At 40.6% G+C, this 20,567-nt stretch overlaps 1 protein-coding gene across 12 annotated transcripts in view; it reads right to left on the reverse strand.

Annotated features, from left to right (window-relative positions):
- Positions 1-20,567, reverse strand: part of LOC102506755 (HIVEP zinc finger 2) — a 155,569-nt gene that overhangs the window by 70,964 nt on the left and 64,038 nt on the right. The gene's annotated exons all lie outside the window — the stretch shown is intronic.

Here is a 20,567-nt window from a genome sequence, read left to right on the forward strand (position 1 = left end):
ACTTGCATCTATAGGATATGAAACTGCTCCTCACCTTTTCTTACCTGAGCCATAAAAGTCTAGGTAGAACTCTAAGAAGTAAATAATGAGGTAAGAATAGCAAGGCACGGTCCCCAGGATCAGAGTGATGGGTCGGGGCATCAGCAGGAAGACCCCAGCAGGTCTGCGCTTTTGCAAAGAAAGCAGTGATGGACCAGTCCCTGGTGGCAACAGGCAGGGCAGAGGGGTGGAAGAGGAAGGAGGGTGCAGAAATAAGTGAATTGGAAGCTAGGGCAGTAGTGAAAAGGGAATGCCCTAAAGTTGAGGGCAAGAGGAAGAGAAAGGGAATTCCTGCCACAAGCCAGCAGGGGAAGCCCCGGAGTTTAGGTTGCTATTCAGCTCCGTCACTGCCTAGGAATGTTAGTTATTTAGTAATTTAACCCTCTCAATCCTTACTTTCTTACTCTGGCTTGTTACAGTCATGCTGTATGCTGCTGTTAATGATAATCCGCTTCAGGCTGTAGATGTGCAATCCTCCTCTGATTTATTGTTAGCCTACAGTGGTTCTCAACCAGGGTGATTCTGTCCCTTAAGGGATGCTGGCCCATGTCTGGGGTTGTTTCTGGTGGTCATGATCAGGAAGGAGGTACTATATTGTCATCCAGGGATGCTGGAAAATATCCTACAATGCACAGGAGAGCTGCCCACAGCAAAGAATTATCCACCCTCTAACATCAACAGCGCCAAAATGGAGAAACCCTTTAAATTTTGTGCTCTGGTAACTTCATGTCACATGTGGAACTGTGTTCCTGATGTGTTTAAGCAAGGGATTATAATGCAAATCCTGCCAACTGCACTATCACTCAAACTCCACTGTGAAGATCGTACTCAACTAAGAGAAATTCTGCAGACAACCAATAGTGCTATTTAGCATTACAAAGAATGACATCTGTTTTTTCATTGAAGTCATTAAGTCAAGAGAGTCAAACTTCCAGAAGATGGGGGCAAGGGGATGGCAAGAACCTGACATCATGGGGATGACGCTGCAGGTTTCTAGAGCAGCGCACTGGGCAAGCTCCTGTGTGAATGTAAACCCTGCCATCAATGCCACCTCCTACTTCTGAAGCATTTCCATAAAGAGTAGCTGTATTCCTCCTCAAGCATCCAATGACAACCCAGGAGCATCAGCTAGTTCCTGAAATGCTCACAGCTCACCAGTGTTAAAGCAATCCTCTCCCCCAGGGAAAGCCTTCTGGGGCTGCCTGTGTGAAAAAGAAGGAAAGTGGAGCCACTAATCAGGGCACAGAGAGTTCCACAAACCAGGCGAGGAATGTAACTAACTCTTTCTGGCCCTCTCTGTTTTCAACAAAGAATAGAAAGAGTTTGATTTAGTCCTCTCCAACCTCCTCTCCAATTCTCACCACCATGATGGTTTTCTTCCCAGATAGTTATGAGAAGAGGGGCTACTCCAAAGAGAGGAGGTAAAGCCACTCTGTGAAACCCTTCACCACGAAGGCTCCAAGCGCGGGATGCCTGTGAACGCAGCAGATGAACCACCGGGCAGTAAGCAGTCCCCACGAGGGAAAAGTTTCGGCCCCAAGCTTGACGGAGTGAGTCTCAGTTTGGCTCCAGGCTATGTTAGGAATGATGACAGTGAGAAATCAAGGGGCCATCTCCATGTGTGCACATCCGGGAAAGAGCTAATCATTACAAGCCGGCCCGTCAGCCACAGCCTCCTGCACAGATAGGCATCAGCTCCCGAGCACCACCTTCCCATTAGGAAGGACAGAAGAGTACGGTGCGTTTGTAACTGTGTCTTTGTAATAACAGTCCCCAGTGAACACAAAATGGGAGGGCGACAGCAATAGGAATTTGAGGAGCTGTTAATAAACACATACTTCACATATTACTAACCATTTGGTAGAGACCCCAAACTAGTTCTCGGGGACCGCTCAGCGTCGCTGCCTGGTCTCCGGGAATTGTTTTCATTCATTGCTCTACTGCAGGAATGCAGCCCATTTCCCCCCCGTCTCCCCCCTGAGATTCCCGCTCTGTGCTGCTTCTGTTCATGTGCCTTAGCATGACTATTTAAAAGTAATATTGTCAAAGACAGACTCAGGCTTTACCAAGTATGAAAAGTAAAAGATTATATTTCTAGCCCTCAAGATTTAAAGTATCTGAACATAAAAATATATTAAAAATACACCATGCTAGGGAGATATCCAAGAAGAAGAAGGGAAAGTAAAAAAAATCCATTTTTCTGCCAATTCAACATTATCACAACTTCCCAGGGCTATGTTTTCCCAGCTAAAAACCCGTATTTCAATATGTGTTTGAAATAGGAGGCATTCCCAGAAAACATGTTTATTTGCTGGTTTATCTGTTGGGTTTTTCTGTTTGTTTGTTTTTCCAGTGAGAGTTGTTACTTTTTAAAACATCTGTCACCTGCATTTGAGAGCACTTGACAACCGTTGGCTCATTACTTTTTGCCACATGCTGGTAAGGGGGAAACGGCAGGTCCTCTCATCTCATTTCACTAAGAAACACATAGCAAGGGGTTAAAAATAGGGTGACCTTCACACCCCCTCCCCAGTGCCACCTACTGCTGTCCAAACCATCCCCCGAAAAAGGAGTGAAAAGAATCCCCTTTGAGTCCTGTTACTGCCACCAAGAGACGGAAGCCTCAATGGAGAGCACTTTTGTGGTGAAACAAAAAGGCAGATGCAAGGAGTCAACTTCCCTTTCATTGCAAATAACTCTACCACGACCAACATGCTACAAAAATCAATAGCAGTAATGACTGCCTTTTTTGGAGCAGTCCGGGCAGTTGCTGGACAAGGGGCATTGCTAAGCCCAGGCACACGGCCTGGATCAAGCACTGCAAACAAGCTTCACAAGAGAGAAGCGTGAGTAATTTACTTATTAAAGAGATAACTGTAAAGTCTGATACAAACAGACAGGCGTAAATCCTTCAACGCACAGACCAACGCTTAGCTTGGAGACCATAAAATGCAATAAGCAATGAAATCTGGGTTATATGACTTAACTTCCAGAAGTCTAATGCCCCTTTTTTGTCCTTAAAAAGATGACATCTCCACGTGCACAAAGATGTGGCCTGCAAGGGAGTGCTCTGGTTTAGAGGGGCTCCCCGATTACACTGAACCCACACAGGAAGTGAAGGGGAAACCTCAGTGACTAGTTTGTATTAACCTGGTCTTCCGGATATGAATACAGTGCAGATAAAGGCAGTTGCTCTCTTTCAATTTGGTTCTAAAGCATTTTACCTTATTCAAAAGAACAGAAACCTAATCCATAATTGCCCATAAAGTCCCTCCTGTAATCATTTTCCTCATTTCACAAATGCAGCAGCAATGGTGCCTTTGTGGGGTTCTGCGAACAAGAGACAACATCTCTGTGACCTTGACAGTTTCTCTTTTCAAATCATTATCTAATTGCCAGCAACCAGTAAATATAAGCAAAAAATAAAAAGGTCTAAAACACTGTTAGAAAGTGGAGCTTGAGTTAATCAGCAAATTAGAAAAAATATTGTCACTTGCCATCAAATGCTGTCTGTCAACATGAAAAAAAATCCCGATAAAGAGAGAATTCAAACAGTCCTTCCACAATAAGCTATTGTATGGCTCACAGGTCTGGGTCATTCACAGCTCCCGGAAATAGCTGCATGTTGGCCAAACGCTCTTATTTTCTGTGTTCTCACGGGCTTTCAGGACTTGTGCAAATTGTTTTCCAAGCACCATCCGGCCATAATGACCAGGTTACCACTGATAATTATGCTTGCCTGTCTATAGGTTTGTCAGCTAAAGAAATCCACAGACGGCTGTCATAATGAGCAGAAATGTACTTCTGGCACAGCTGCACTGACCACAATGCATTAGAAAAACAACCCTCTTTGCAATAACCAGTTCTGGGCATCGCTGGTTAAAAAAGACTAGTTTCCTGTTTTTCTCAAAAACTTCAGAGTGTGGGTATTGCTATTTTTCACCCCACCCACACCTTTTCTCTTTAATTGTTGAAGATTCCGTGCTGTAAACACCTAATCATGGGCTTTTTTTTTTATATATATTATAGCTCCAGGTTTAATTTTAGGTCAGATGTGTCCCATCCAAGCCCAGGGCCTCCCTTGTGCCAAGGCCTGCGGATGGGAGGGAGAGCTGAGCGTCAGGCCTAGGGAGGAAGGGGGGCGTCCCTCTAGAAGGAGATCTCAGCCTGGGCTGGGGCAACACCCTGACTCCACAGCTATGCCCAGGACCAGGAGCCAGCCAATGGCATGTCCAGGGTGACCAAACCCAAGGGACGGAACCTGGTGGCCAGCACACGGCACAGAGCGTCAAGTGCCTTGCCTGATAGATCATCTCATTTATACTCAGCGATTCCCCTTCCTCACTTTGAAATGTTAATTCCTTTCTTTCAAGGGGAGTTCTAAGTACATTATGCAGCCCACACTATCACAAGGGCAGCTGTTGCTTCTGCCTGATCCCATCAGATCCCTGCTCCAATGTCACTTCCATCCATACTTTCCCCTCTCCTGACCCAATTCAGACACACACACATTCACACACACATGCTAGGAAGGTTGACGTATATCTGTCCCCCACACTAGGACAGAAGCTTTTCAGGGGAGGCAATATTGTTTTGCTTATTCTGTGTAGCCCCAACACCTTAAATAGTGCCTAGAAAACAGCAGGTGATTGATTAATATTTGCTCAAAATGAGTGCCCCTTTACTTCCACTGTCACTGACAACCTCCCGCCTTCTGTGCCGGCCTCTGTGGACACCCTCATCATGGTACTGAGGTTGTTTACATCTGCCTTTCTCATAAAACCAGAGCCCCTGGAGTGGAAACTGTGCTGAGCACCTAGCACATAACAGGTGCTCAAAAAAACATCTGCTGAATGTTGTTAAATGAATCATCCGGGAGTGCCTGCTTCAGGGCCAGGGATCATGTAGACACTGCAGAAAAAGAGCAAGGAGTAAAATGCAGCTTCTGCCTGTAATTTTTTTTTCTTTTACTGCTACTACAACTTTTGGTCACTACTAGAAAAGTCTGTGGCATTTTCTCAGCCAACGGCATCCGCTCAAAGGCAAGGCAATGAGACTTAATCCACATACACTTATCAAAACAAGGACCAGAGAAAGAATTTTTTTTAAAGGAAGTTGAAAATAAAATGTTTACTGCTGTCCTGCTAAGCAAGAAGCTGAGGTAATATCCTTTTGAAAGTCACTGAAAGGGAAGAATTCTAACCAAAATCAAATTCTTCGTTTTGGCTAAACTTCACAATAGGGAAAGTGTAAACATTTTTTCCTGTCCTTACAAGTCCCTCTCAGACCTTCTAATTTTTCTGAACTGTAAAAGGGATAAGAAAAACTCTGAGCCACAATTATGCTTAAATATATATATGCTTAAATTCGTGATTCCCACTAATGTTAAGAAGAACGAAGGGGATAAAAATTTAAATGAGCTCCCGATGTGAGGGAAGTAAATTTATAGTACTTATCATCTGCTTCAAGATTTTTTTTTTAAATTACTTATATGTACACTCATATCACAAAGTTCCACCAGCTACCCATTACTGTCTCTACTAACCCTGGTGGAAGGCCTGAGTCCTAACAAATTTTGCAACTTGTCTAAGTAATAAATAGACTTTTAAAAATGAGGCGAATCCTCCTGATTCCTAGATGCTTCATTTAACTATGGGAAAAATAAAAGAGAAACAGAAGTTAAGTCAACCACCATTTCATAGAAGACTTGGACCGATTTTCAAGGAAGTGAAAAATCTACTTAGCTGGTAGTGCCTCAGATCACAACTGAAAAACACCCCAACAGAGTCACATACCAAGTGACAAATGAAAGCAGTACAAACAGCATATTCAAATGCTGAAGGGCATTCACAAAGGAAGATGATGGCTGGAATAACAAAGCCTCTTTGCTTCTGTACGTTTGGAAATAAACATGATCATTGTTGTATTTTATTATGAAGCAGCGAAGTCTTTCCCTGTTCACTGACAGATCGATTAGAATGGCCTTCCCCAGTGTTAATACTCACAGATCGATCAGTAAGAGGCAATTTACTAATAATGGTGAGCTCTAATAAATGTATTACAGGCTTGAGATGAATACACCATAGTTTCTGCATAGAAAAAAAATAAATAAAAGGAAGGCCTTTTAAAAATAAAAGACCTAAGGCAATAACATTTGATGAGCTATGAGCAACATGACCAGCCTAACAAAATAAATCTATTGCTTCTTGGAAGTGCCCTTGGATAAAGTAGAATAGCACCACACAAGGAGTAGGAATTTGTAAAAGACACACACACACACATTTTGCAGTTGTGCTGATGCTAAAATTTTAATATTCCAAAAACAAGAAGATCTGTTTTGGCTTTCTTTCCAAGTCATCAATAAATGCTCTTGAAATGAGACTTTTCCTCTGAACAACTTTATGTCATCTTAGGTTCCAAGCTGTCAGCCCCACACTTTCAAATTATAAACAGATAAAATTCAGTGTATGGAACTTCTATTTAGAAAAGAATTCCATTTCAAAGTGGAATCCTAGGAAAGAAATGGGAAGTAAGCAGACCAGACAGTGTGACAGCCTTACTGCAGATTAAGAGTTCGGTCCACCTGCAAGAGCAGATGGTTATTCTGGACAGCTGCAGGAAGGTGGGGGAAGAGGTGAGAGCTCCTGAGCTCTGCAATGATTAAAACCAACAACGACAACAATGAAACAGCATTTAGACTTTTACTATGTTACTTGAAAGTTTTCCCAGGAAATTTTAGGTTTATCAATTGAAGGAAGCACATCAGACCAGCAATCTCTACAAGACTCTGTTATCAGCATTTCATAGCTGAATCTTTCTAGCCGTTCTCCTTTCCCACTATACAAATCCCCATAACAGAGACGAAACACTAATAATTGAAACATATGTTTGACTAACATAATTACAAGAAAGCATGAAACAAATTTATTGTACTAGAGTCCAGATGTGAAAGAACAGTGCCACTTCTTCCTCAATTTTAATACTTTCAACAGTTGAAAAAAATACATCGAATAATAGATCTGCTACTGTAGCAAATGAAATACATAAAAATGGCAAAAACAGATTTGATTCTGTTTTTCTTATAAATTCTCTGTCTCATAGCTCCATATATAATATACCACAAAACTTAATATGAAACCACAGATAGTGGAACTATACATATAAATAAACTCTGAATTCTAGTAGTTTGGGTTTCTTTAATATAAATTCCAAATACAGGCCAAATCTTTTCCTCAGCCTTGTCAATGTTCCTGACATTAACACATACACTATTTTTATTTTAAAACCTAAGATCTTTTTGGAAATTCTGAATTAACTTCTTTAGGTTATTAATGGCTAATAATAGTTACTATGCATAAAAGCTTTTCTAAAATATTGCTTTCTGGAAAATCAAAAAGCAGATAAGATATAATATTACAAAATATTTCTAAAGAATAGTGCCTGGAAAATATCAAGTTATGAATCCTTCTACAAATTTAATTGAGTTCTTAGAAGTAAAGAGGAAATAAAAATCAATTGAAAAAGTCTTTCCCCAAAGAGGTCAAATGCAACAGTAAATGTCATGCCATATTTAAAGTAGATGAAAAATATCAAATCAAGGTTTTCATAATACTTTGATCTATCTTCATCTAACTGTGCTTTTACATGTTACACATTTTGAGGGCCTGCAATTTATCAAATTCTGGGACAAGTACTAGGATCTTATTAGGAATAAGATGCATATCTTTCTATGGAAAAGCTCACATTCCACTGAGCACTGATTCAAGGAATATTTATAGTCCACAGGTCCCTAAAACACATTTATAAGCAAAATCTTTATTTAAATCTCATCCTTTTTATTTTATGTAGCTTTTGTTCCAGTATGGAAAAATGTTTATACTGCTATTAATGAAGATTGTATTAAAAGGATATATATGTGTTGGCAATTTTCAAATTAAAAGTACATCATGATTTACCGTTAGCTCTTCCATTGGAAAGTCCACCCAGTAGCAGGCAGACCAGCGGAAGGGCTGTAGGGGATCCCTTCCTCTCTGCTACCTGCACTGAGGATGTCCCTCTTTTGCCTCCCTCTCCCCCTAGTCCTGCAGCCTGAAACTAGAACCAACCTCCACTGGCTTTCTCCCCCACTCTCCAGGCTACAAGAGTGTCAGCAGGAGCCACCCCAATCTCTTTAACCAAGAACTCTAAGAGTAGCCAAGAAATCAGGAGTAGAAGAGATCCTGCCCCCACAAGAGCAGAAAGAGCTATGTTCTCCAGTATCACTCAGAATGCATTTTTGCAGAGAAGCTGACACCCTGGTATGTAACTCCTTAATCATTACTAACACTTCAAGTGCGTTACAGGTCAACTCAGCTTTTGTGACTCAGCAAAGAAAAATAAATTCTACCCAAGAAAATAGTTTACAAGTTGAGGATTACATATGCATAAAGAGGGGCAAAGAAACTGGAATCTTTACACATGACACTTGTTTATCCAGGAGTTTTTTGAGCACCTAGTAACTTCTAGGCATCTACATTTGCTATTATACAGGTCAATTAAATGCCTTTATTCTGTTCTCTATTGCCTTTTCTTTTTAAGATTGCCTCTTTTGGAATTACAACCTTCAGTTCAATCCACCCCCCAAAAATACTAAATACAAGGAGGGGAAAGTTCACTGCACACAATCTGTCACTCACAAGGGTGGCACCTGATCATGTCTCTCAGTGTTTTCCTTTTCCTGAAGGCCCGAATCCCAAAAGAACAAATTCAGCCAATTCCATTACAAACTGCAGTTACCTCCTGACGGCCTGCAACACCCATCCAAGTTATCAATTCTCACCTCATGTAATAAATATACATATATATGTGCCAGAGCTTGGAACTGAAAAATAGACTCTTCAAGTAGTTTCCTCCAGCAAGAGTTTAATTATAGCCTATTTGGTTTTGGTTTTTGTTGTGGTGGGTTTTTATTCCCTAATAAGAAAATAAACATCTTGACAGTCACTATTGCTCTGGGAAAACCAAATCTCTGAATGATTCCAGGTATCTAATATGCTACCATTTTTATAATGCAAGACAGATTTTGGGCTGCTATATACAACCCATGAATTCAAACTTTTTTTTTCTATTGTATTTCCAGTTGCTTATTCAGTTAGGATGTGGGATGGTGCACATTAATGCTGCCAGGAGCACTATAAGAAAATGCTGAGTGAAAAACATTAAAATCCTAATTTCATTAAAAATTACCCCCAAAACACATGAGAGTTACAGTACTAACTAGTGAGGATCTCAAATTATTGAACTGAGAAGAGCAGAAATAGAAAAACTTTTAAAGACTAGTGTTACCATTCTCTTCCTCTTTTACTTGCTTCAAAGTCCCTGAATAATTAACGCAGTAATGCTTAATAAATGCACACAAACCTGCCACCTCTCTTCTCTTGCAGTTTAATTAGATGACTGACTTCAGGCATTCTATAAATTATAATGACAATTTAATTACTTCTGTAATGTGCACACTTAAAAGATTTATAAACAGGACTAGAGCAGCCCAGCGCGTGGAAAAGAGGCACACCAAGTGAAATGAGCACAACCCGGGCAGGTGACAGAGACAGACAATTTCTGTAAGAGACCTGAACCAGAAGGGGCTTCTCATGCTTCAGTAAACAACTACTCTATTGCCTTACAACGAATTATGCACAACCTACACAGGCTTCCTGATCACCTTAACTGTCCTTACCAGCAAGGAGTTAGACCTCCCGTATTTTTTTGTGTGTCAATTGGGCTATTGAGCCTTCTTAGGAAGGTCTCCTCTTGCAATAAAAGGGCACAGACCTTTGAGAGTCAGATCTTGGTTCAAATCCTTCTTCTGCCATTGGCCACCGGTGACCTCAACAAAGGTAACCTCTCTCGACTTCAGTTTCTTTCATGTGTAAAGTGAGAAAAAAACCCTAGTTTGCAAGGCTGTGATGGAACTTAAATTAGATGGACAGTATGGTGCATTGGTTAAGAGGCATACTCTGATTCTCATTACTTCTAGCACCTTAAGCACATTATTGATTCTCCTTATGCCTCAGTTTCCTCACCTAGAAGGTGGCGATACTAACAGTAACTGCCTCAAAAGCCTGTTGGAGAACTAAATAACTTAATCCTGTTGGCCCTCCACATCTGTGGGTTCAACATCCGGGGATTCAACCAAAGGAGGACTGCAAATAGAAAAAAAAAATTCCAGAAAGTTCCAAAAAGCAACACTTGGATTTGCTGCACACTGGCAATGATTTACATGGCATTCACATTGTATTTACAACTATTTGCTTAGCATTTACAATGTAGTGGGTATTATAAGTAATCTAGGGGTGATTTAAAGTATAAAGGAGGATTTGTGTAGGATATATGCCAATATGATGCCATTTTATATAAGGAACTTAAACATTCACAAATGTTGTCTCCACAGGGGTCCTGGAACCAATTCCCCAGGGATACTGAGGGGTGACTGTATGCATAAAGCACTCCAGCCTGGCACAGAGGAAGTTAGCTATTAATAAGTCACCGAGCATAATCACTGGCACGCACTTCCTTTCCCCCACACCCCAGTCACAGATATTTCTAGCAATAAACAGTTCCTGAAATTCCATCTCTGCCATGAAGCTTTCTTTCAGAATTAGGTAAGAGCTAACTCCTTCATTATCTTTGTCCAGTGCATGTGTATCCACATCAAAGCACCTGTCTTTAATATTAAGTCTCTAGACTATAACTATTTAGTCTGGAAGGTGATCTTCATAAGGCACCTGTAGCCTTAAGAATCTATATAAGCTATCAGTTAATTAGAAAACATGTGGACGCTCTCAAACGCAATGTGTATTTTGATGTTAATGATGAAGAGGAGAATTACTGGCAGGACTGATATGTAAAGCTGTGCAAAGGGCTTTCTCCTTATCTTTAAGGTAAGTCTCTCCCTTAATTGATTTGACCATATCAGAGTATCATTTTACCCCAAAGTGCAAGGAGATGCAGCCCAATACGGCTAATTATCCCTTTCTGTTAAAAAATGAATTGTCTTTCCCTTGAACTGTCTTTATAAAAAGTGGGGGGGGGGGGGTAAAAATCTGGCTACAATTTTTTTGATGGGGATTTTTAGCTCTCTTCTTTGCCCCCATGGTAAACTGGAAGATGGGAAAGATGGAAGGTGGGGAAAGAGGAGGTCCAGTGGATTCTGAGAAATCTTAGGTAGGGATAAGCTGACTCCAGTATTCCTAACCAGCTCTAGTAAGCGTGGTGTTAGTACTGTTCCAATAAAAACAAGTGGATGTGTGCCTTGGTGTGAATATTTACTTCAATCAAGATACATTTAATTAGAAAGCATCATTATGTCAGGAAACAAACACTCTACTCTTTTGCTGTTATGTATTTTCATTTGTCTTTTCTTAAACTTTGCTTGCTATTAAAATTCAAGCTTTATGTTAGTAACATAAAAGAAAGGCTCCAGCCAAAACTAATGACTACTACACATTAGTGAGGATTTCTTAATTTATAAGTCAGACAATCTATATACTCCAGCAGTTTTTATTAACTATCACTGGTGTTTATCACTACGGCATCCAAGCTGCTGTACATTTGGTCAAAGATAAAACAAATACCTGGCTTTATCTGCCTTCTACACGCCAGTTGTTATCATCGCAGATTGACTGCAACAGATACGCTTTTGAAACACAGAACCTGAACACAGCATCTCTGATTCTTCCTCCACCCACTTCTGGGACAGCTTTGGTCAGCAACAGCTGCAGCTGATACATTACTCTACTTGTGTAAGAATGTGGCATAAATACAGAGATTAGATGACATAAAGCTGTGAATACTGGACATAGCTCTTATAAAGTCTTCCCAAGCTAGTCAGGGGAAAAAAAATAAGATACGTGATGAAAGAATTTGTATGTGCCATAAGTTACTAAGAAAACATGTGGACAAAAACCTGCCTTCGGTAATTAATACATTAGTAGTGGAGGCGTAGCATGTAAGAGTTGGAATGCACCCTTAGTGGTTTTAAGACAATAAAAATTCCAATAGGATCGCATTTGAAATTTTGGGCTAGGTCACTTATGTCTGTATATGTTCTTATTTCTAAAAAGAAAAAGAAACCTCCAACAGTCTCAGGGTCACCCATCTGAATAACCCGTCAAATCTTACATATTATCATTTTATACCTCTAATTGGCACAGGTCAGCAACAGAAAGGAAACATGCCTATACTCTCAAAACTAGAAAGACATCACATTGCAGGACTGCTGTGTCAGTAATTTCCGTTCTCAAGAGTTACACAATGCTCAAACAACAGTAATCCTACGGAGCTACAGTTCACTTAACTTCACAGTCCGGCTGATGACTGATGAAGGGTCAAGAGGGTAGCAGACTTTGGGTGCACAACACTTCAGTCCTTTATCAAAGATGGCGAGAGGCCATGCACTATAATACTGGAACAAATACTTCCCTCTGCCCTACAGTCCATTCCTTCTTCTGATTGGCTAAAGCTTTTAGCCCACGGTTCGCAAAAACAAAAATATGTTATATCACTAGCAAAACACATTTTAAAAAGCAGCCGTGTAATTCCTGGGCCAAGTGAAATGTCTGTATTCCTATCGTAGTTAATAACCAGGTGTATCCCTCTGCCTCCTTATGCTAAAACATCCACTAGAAAGTCCGTAAAGGGATTTCTGAAACTTAACTTCATCACCTTTTTTGCACAACTGCTTCATTGAGGCACATGCCCAGCAGTAAAGGCAATTAAACCTTTCAGTATGTGAACAAGGAATATATAGAATGTTCTCATCAGAACATTTAATACGTGGGAAACCATACTATTATTTCCATTTATTTGAAGTTAAAAATTATCAGGTCATTGTTATAAATTAATTCAGAGTCAAAGGGCTATATCTATTTTGAATGAAAATGAGATAGAATATTAATCCAAATTGTTTGGAACTCTGGTAAACTGGATTTGTCATGGTAATCGAGAGTTAATCAAAAACACTTTAATGCCTACTGTAGAAAAATCTTATTTTTTCATAATTGATAAGAACACTTTATTGCCTCTATAAATATAGTATTTTCTCCTTTTTGATGTGATTCTGAACATCTGTCCAACATGATAGAATGATATAGATTTAAGTAAGGTAGAATATTTGAATAGATATTGAAAACCCCAGATCAATGGTTCTCAGGCAAGAATAAGTTTGCTCTCTCGGGAACCTGTGGCAATGTCTGGAGACACTTTTGATTGTCAAGATGAGGAATAGGGGTTACGATTGGTGACTCCTGGGTAGCAGCCAGGGATGCTGCTACACATCCAATAATGTACAAAACAGCCGAGCCACAACAAAGCATTGTCCAGACTCAAGTGTCAGCAGTACCAAGGTTGAGAAAACTTGGTCTGGATGTTGCTTCAAAACAAAATGTCACTGTTACCTACCTCTTCTCTGAAAAATAAAGTGAATGTCTTCCCAAAAATTGTATTATGGTTAATCAAAATTTTAATGCATAAAAACAAATGTATTTATTTGAAAAACATATTGTATCAACTATATACAAATTTTTTACTCAGAGTAGAAAATGATTTCATAAAAATAATGTATTCAAATATAACATTAGAATCAATTCAATCTCTACCCATTAGCATGCATGAAACAGTTCTTCCAATTTTAATTTGTTCTCAACGTTTTTAAAATTCTGAAGCAGTATACTGAATTTTCTCTGATCACTTGATTTTTAATATGACAAAGAGGACCACCAAGATGAGGAGAAAATCAAACTTTTAAAGCTGTATTTAATCTTGGAGCCACAGGAAAAGTAAAATACATTGTATAAAAACTAGCATTTTAAAATGTACACTTGAATCAACTCACAATCAGAAGACTTAAGTCAAACTAAGTTTTAGATTGGGTATGTTAGTAATACTACTTACTAACGTCAAGTTGATAAACACAGTGACCCAACAACAGGTGTGTGCTCATACCACTATCCTAACAGCTTAATGTGTATTCATACTACTAATCTTGTATCGCATGTGACTGACCACTCAATACAGGTATTCACTGACTTCCTTCCTAGCAAAAAGGAAAGACTGACAAACTCTCCCCCAGGACACTGATCTGAAATGACCCTTCAAAGAAAGGAATGCAACCTTCACTCAGAAGCCAGGAGGAGACAGGGGATGCTTACAACCGTCCAGCCGCAGTGGCAAGGCCAGCCCAGAACAGCTGCGGGGTAGTGCCTGAGGATCACAGAAGGAGGTCCCCTGGATCCCCATCAATACCACAACCCCCCCAGTCTGAGGCAACATGTGACCCTCTGCTCCTTCGGGATTCAGCACCAAGGTTACTACAAACGTAAACATTTGTATACAACAGAGGAGGACCACGTCCTGGAAGGACATTAACACCCAAGGAGTTGGGCTCCTCTGACCTCTCTGTGCCCCTCACTGGCCACAGTTCCCATTTCTATAAAATAGAGGTTGTTGTGAGGACTGAAAGAAAGAAATGTACTTTGTAAACTGCGAAGCACTGTAAAACACGTGGGTTTGTGTCTAGGAAGGGCTCCCACAGCACCACACCTTCCTTCTCTGTTCCTCCAAGTGCATCCTCTGCTCTAACCACCCCTCCCCGTCCCTTTCTCTTCCTCTCCAGAGACGTATCATGAAACTCAACCAACGTCCATCCAACAGAGACTGAAACAGTGTAAGAGATGGCACACTTCATCACTACAACACAGAACTGTATTTCCTCTTTTAATCTAGACTGAGTGCAAACTGCCCTAGCTGCAAAAAGAGCTTGCCCAATTTTCACCTGGCTAGAAATGAGGAACCAAGACGACAAACATGACAATTTAACTCCAGAACCTGCACTCCTTAACCACTACCAAGATCAGCCTCTCATTTTAAGAATAAAGTTACATATAAAACCAAGTGTCAGTTTTTGTAAAGTGAGCCTCACAGTGTGCAGATAACCCGATTATCACACGATATAAACAGAATGAATCTTTTCCTTTCATAACCTCTCCATCACCTCTTTTCCCTGACAGTCTCACAATCGTAGTCAGAATGCCAGTAGCAGGACCAGTGAAATCATCATTTTGCCTAGGACAAGGTCTCATCAGTGAACCACATATTCTTAAGCTCAAGCAGAAAGTAGCTTCTCCACTGAGACAGTCACAATCATCTCTGACATGGCAGTAATGATTTACTGGAATGTTTGCTGGGATAACGCGAAAACAGTGACAACGATGATAATAATAATATGCGCGTATTCACAATACCGCCCAGCTTACAGAATGCTTCCACACACAGTATCGTATTAGCTCTGATTAGCCAGCCAAGAGGGTAGGAGAAGATCTGAAGGAAAAAGGCAAGTCAAGTGTCAAAATAACCAAGGACAGAACCACTGTCGTAACTTCTCAAGGTTCTTGTTTACTCCATGGACAAAAAGTGCAATTTTGGAGCTCTGAAGAGCCAGAAAAGAACGCGTATTTTGCGATTTGCAGATAATTTTGAAAATTCTTATTATCTTTTTTAAGGAAAATAATAAAACAAAGGTTATAGAAGTAATTCTATCTGTATCTTTATATTGTAAATTAAATCCTAAAAATACAAAATTTACCTTATGGAACACACTACCGTGAATCAATTCAGAAATTAAAATCACCGAAATACCTATTTACAAAAGTAAAATTGTGTGTCTACATGAGCACCCTTTTTAGCCCCTGCATTTTGATCTCTTACCGTCCTAATTACTACCACCTCTTGAATGAGTACAAATGACTACCTTGCCAGGAATGATTTACCTTTGCCTGTCTCCTCTCAGGCCTCTTATAGGATTTTGTACACAGTAGGAACTCAATCAACTAAGGCATGACTTTAAGTGGTGATGGAAAATAGGCATTAGCCCACTACTATAATATAAATGGCCTTTAAAATATATATTGTTGAAAGCACACAGACAAGCAACCCTAAACTCAACTGAAATGCAACTTTGAGCAAAAATGAACCACAGATTTAATTATATTGCAACAAAAATGCTCCTTTTGAATTTAACAACTCCCAGTCATTCAGGCCCAGGGTTACAGGCAGGGAGCAGTCCTCTGAATCTACTGTGGTATCTTCTGAATCACTGCCATTACCCGAGAAAACCCCAGGAAGTGGTTTGATTGAGTAGCTGGACCAGTGCGTAGGTATCAGCTGATGTGTCTCACACATACACACAAGTCGGTAACAATGGGGACATTGTGACACCAGGAATAACCTTCTCTTATCTTCAGCAGTCTGGGAAATCATTTCTAACCCAGTGAGTCTATAACTTGGGAACAAGTCAAATGGTTAATTATTCACTGAGAGTTTAGTAATTAACCTGCTTTAGACCAAGTACCGTAGAACCTGAAAAACATAAGGATGTCCGATGTCTGGAACAATGAGTCTTTGGAACCACTTCCAAAACGCAGCAATCTCCCCTTAACAGTTATGACCCAACCAAGAACAAAGCCCAAGTGCGGGCAGCTGCTGGCAAAAATTAATCAAAATGGACCTGGACCGTGATTTCATAAAACCTTTCAAACTCTATTTTAAAATGTAAATCGATGCCTTCCTTTTTTGTTCAAGCAAATGGACAGTGAAAATCACAGTACTGTTCAGTGAAGCACCAGCTGCTGATGAGTCTGGGGGATGACAAGCCGGTGAGCTCACCAGGGAAAAAAGCAAACAAATAAAAAAAAAACACAGACTATCACATTTACATCTTCACCTAAAAGAAAAAGGAAAAAGTCCAAGTCATCCTACCAAAACAAAACTAAAGGAAGATTGTGATTTACCTAAATATATATTCTGAATTAAATATTCACCCTTTCCCTAAAACTGAAGAGGGCCCTTTTATGGTCAATTTTGAGGGTTGCAGTAAGATTTCATGCAGTATTGGGTTTCTTACTGGTTCATAAATTTCCTATTTGACATTTTTCAATGTATTATCCCAATGGTTCCCGACCCTTTTTGATTGAGGCACCCTAAATCCACTGTTTTTCTGTATTTCCACTCTCACCAATCCCAACCTCTGTAGGTATTAATTCCCCACAGGATCTAACCAGGTCACCCCAGCAGCCACAGGACACAGTTTTGCCACCACTCATCTCAGCAATGCTGCCCTAAGAGGAAGACTTTGCAACAGGGATCCTAAGGCATTACACAGCAAACCTTTTTACAGACACCACACAGCTCGAACCACGCACAAGGCTGCTGCATGTAAACACAGAACAAGATTCACCCGCCTTCAACACTCAGCTGTACACCCAGCAAGTGTTCCCCCAGGTCTCCATGCAAAACTACAACAACCCTTTAGGAAATCCTTTGCATCTATTCACCAGAAGTAAAAAAAAAAAAAAAAAAAGGTTATTTACCCCAAACAAGATACTTATAGAAGCAGACTTTTTTTCTCATCTCTACTTTTCCAAAAGAAATGGATGCCTTGAAAACAAGCCGTTTATGCAAAACAGCAAATTCTGGGATAGTCTAAGGATTAATCCAATCACAGGCATTATTTAGAATAATACTCTTCACCAGTAATTGATGTACACAGTGATTACCATGGGCTACTAAGTGCCTCTTATGTTATTAAAAATAAATTTAAAATACTTCAAGTGTGTGTGACCAAATTCTTTGAAAACAGTTAATCTATGGATGGAATATATGGTTACTCCTAATTTTCAGCACATATTTTCCAGCCACTCTGGATTAAGAGGAATTTACCATTTGTGTCTACACATGATCATACAGCATTAGGTTCACATGTGAAATGAAGAAGCAAACCTGTGATTCTCCCTGAAACCAGCTCTTCTATCCCAGCTTACAGAAATTTTCAGAATAGCCTCTAAAGGACATAATAAATCATATGTTTATAAAAAGAACAGATGAGGTGTTCCCTAGCTCCTGAATTTTTTTATAGTTGACCAATAATTCTCCTACTTGTATAAAAACGGGTAACAGCCTTCCAAAATACTGAGTTTTCAGGCCAACAACAGAAAGCAAACATATCTACACCAATCCCTGAGCAGTTAGCATGACTTCTGCTTGGAATGGGAGGACGTACTGTACTAAAATTTACCCACTACAAATGGTTCCCCTCCACTCAGCCATTTGCTATTAAAAGAACCAAGCTGTTCCAAAGATAAGCAGGAAGTGGATATTCAAAATGTGTAGGCGGGATATTTTCATAGAGCTTCTCTAAATTCCTAATACCTGAACAAACCAAACCAAACTGAAAACCAGGCTCAAGCTTTAACCGGAGTTAATAAAAAAAATACTCATTCATTTCTCCTTTCAAATATCTATGAATATACTTTTTTGAACATTTTTGGTAAGACTGATTACAGATGTCTGCAAAATACCACATCATCATAAGCCTAAATTTCCATTTTCAGATCTTTTTTTCCTTCAGTTTAGGCTTAATAAAGATACACCTATTTGGTTTCTTTTTAAAAATCTGTTTTGTTCCATGTAAAGTAGTAAAAGAGTCCAAACATTCTTATTGTTCTGAAAGCAATGTTTTGGGACACCATGCCCTTAAGACTGAGTTATAAGGCAGGTACTGAGGGTGGGCTATGCGCTAACACCACAGTAGCTCTCGTGGGGATTCAAATTACCTATACATGAGAGGCCCATGCTTAGGAGCTAACCACCCAGGCAATACGTGTACACATAAAACAATTACATTCCTCTCTGAAGGGTACAGACAAAAGGAGGAGAAGGAAAACCCTGAAGGCGTCTGGCTAGGACCGAAGAGGGGAAGGACACTCAGGAGGGAAGAGAGTGAGACAAGGCCTGAAGACCTGAATAAACATGGCCCATTCACAAGACATTAAGGAGGTCAAGCGGACACCCTCAGAGGGCTGGAGAGATGAGAAGAATGAAAACTGTCTAGGTAGGACAGCTTTGGAGGTCACCTGCCCTAACACCTCTACTTAACAGATAAGGACCTGGGCTTAAGGCGGGGAATGAGTCCACGAAGGCTCTGAAGAGCCCACCATGCGCTATTTACTGGGCACTGAGCTGCAGAGGGGAGTGACAAAATGTCACTGACCTCACACAGTGCAGAGTGCAGAGAGTCAGACAAAACAACACATCAACAATTTGATAATTGATTATTTCAGGTTCTGGTAAGTTCTATGAATACAACAGTGATATAAGGTGAACTGGAGATGGAGAGAAGAAATCACTCAATCTTGGGTCACCGATGGCCCATCCAAAGAAGTAGCGTTGGAACTGAGACTCGAACAGGGAAAAGGAGCCATACCTCGGAAGATGTGGGTTCCCAACATTCCAAGCAGGGAAAACAGCAAGTGCAAGGACCAACACAGGAACAGCTTAGCAAGTTTAGGGAACAGGATGAAGGCTGAAATGTGGAGCCTGATTGGGAATGGAGAGTGCAGAGGGAGATGCCCTCAGAAAGGCGGGGCCCTGCAGGGCACGGTGAAAAGCTTGCATTTTATTCCAAGAGTAATGAAAATACACTGGAGACTCCGTAGCAAGGGAATGCATTATACAGTTTATACCTGATAGGCTGCTCTGGGGACTGTGGCGTCAGGGAAGCGAGTTAAGAGCTCTTGCAGCAGGCCAGGCCAGAGGCTGCTGGCCTGAACCGAGGCTACAGCAGGGGAGAGCTGAAGAAGACCTCTTATTCAGCACTTACTTTGGAGAGAGAGCCAAAGGACTTGCTGGACTGAATGGGAGGCCTGAGGGAATGAGATGAATTCTGGAATTTGGGCCTGAGCAATGCGGGGCATGGTGGTTCTGTTTACTGAAATGGGCCAAGTTAGTTGGGGAGCAGAGCTGTTGAAGGCGGACACTGATAGCTCCTTTTTTACTTTCTGAACTTTGGTATGTCCATGGGGCAGCCAAGAGCACATACTGAGGAAGTGTTTAAGTTGGGAACTTAGAAGAAGATCCATTCATAGACATAAAACTTTGAAAATGACCAGCATACAGATGATATCTGAAACCATGCGACTATCGATATCTGCTAGAGAGTTCAGATAAAGAAGATAAATGGATTTAGGACAGAGCCACTGGGAGCTACAACACCTGGGTGAAGGCCTGCAAAGAAGACTGAGAAGGCAAGGCAGGTGAAAAGCCTCGCAGGTGTAGTGTCAGGGAAGCTGGGAGAAGCCAGAATTTCACTAAGCAAGGTGATGGCCAACTGTTCCAAATGCTGTTCAGAGCCGAAAATAGGAAGACAAAGAATGACCACTGGCTTTTGCAAGAAGCATGGGAGGTGAAGAACTTGAGACAGTTAGAAATACACACATTTGAGGAGTGTTGATGGACAGTGAGGTTTCCAGACCCAGCAATTTAAAAGCAAGTCTCTGGATTCCACTTCCTGTGCTATTTTTTGACACTAAGCTGCCTCTCGTCTTGTAAACCATACAGATCCCCTGAGGAATTCTGAGCCAGAAAAAGGGGTGCTCTAAGAAAATTATTATAAAGTTAATCAGATCATGTACAAGATCAGTTTGAGATGAAAGATGCCG

Source organism: Camelus ferus, chromosome 8, assembly GCF_009834535.1.
Source record: "Camelus ferus isolate YT-003-E chromosome 8, BCGSAC_Cfer_1.0, whole genome shotgun sequence".
In the NCBI taxonomy this organism is placed as follows: Eukaryota; Metazoa; Chordata; class Mammalia; order Artiodactyla; family Camelidae; genus Camelus; species Camelus ferus.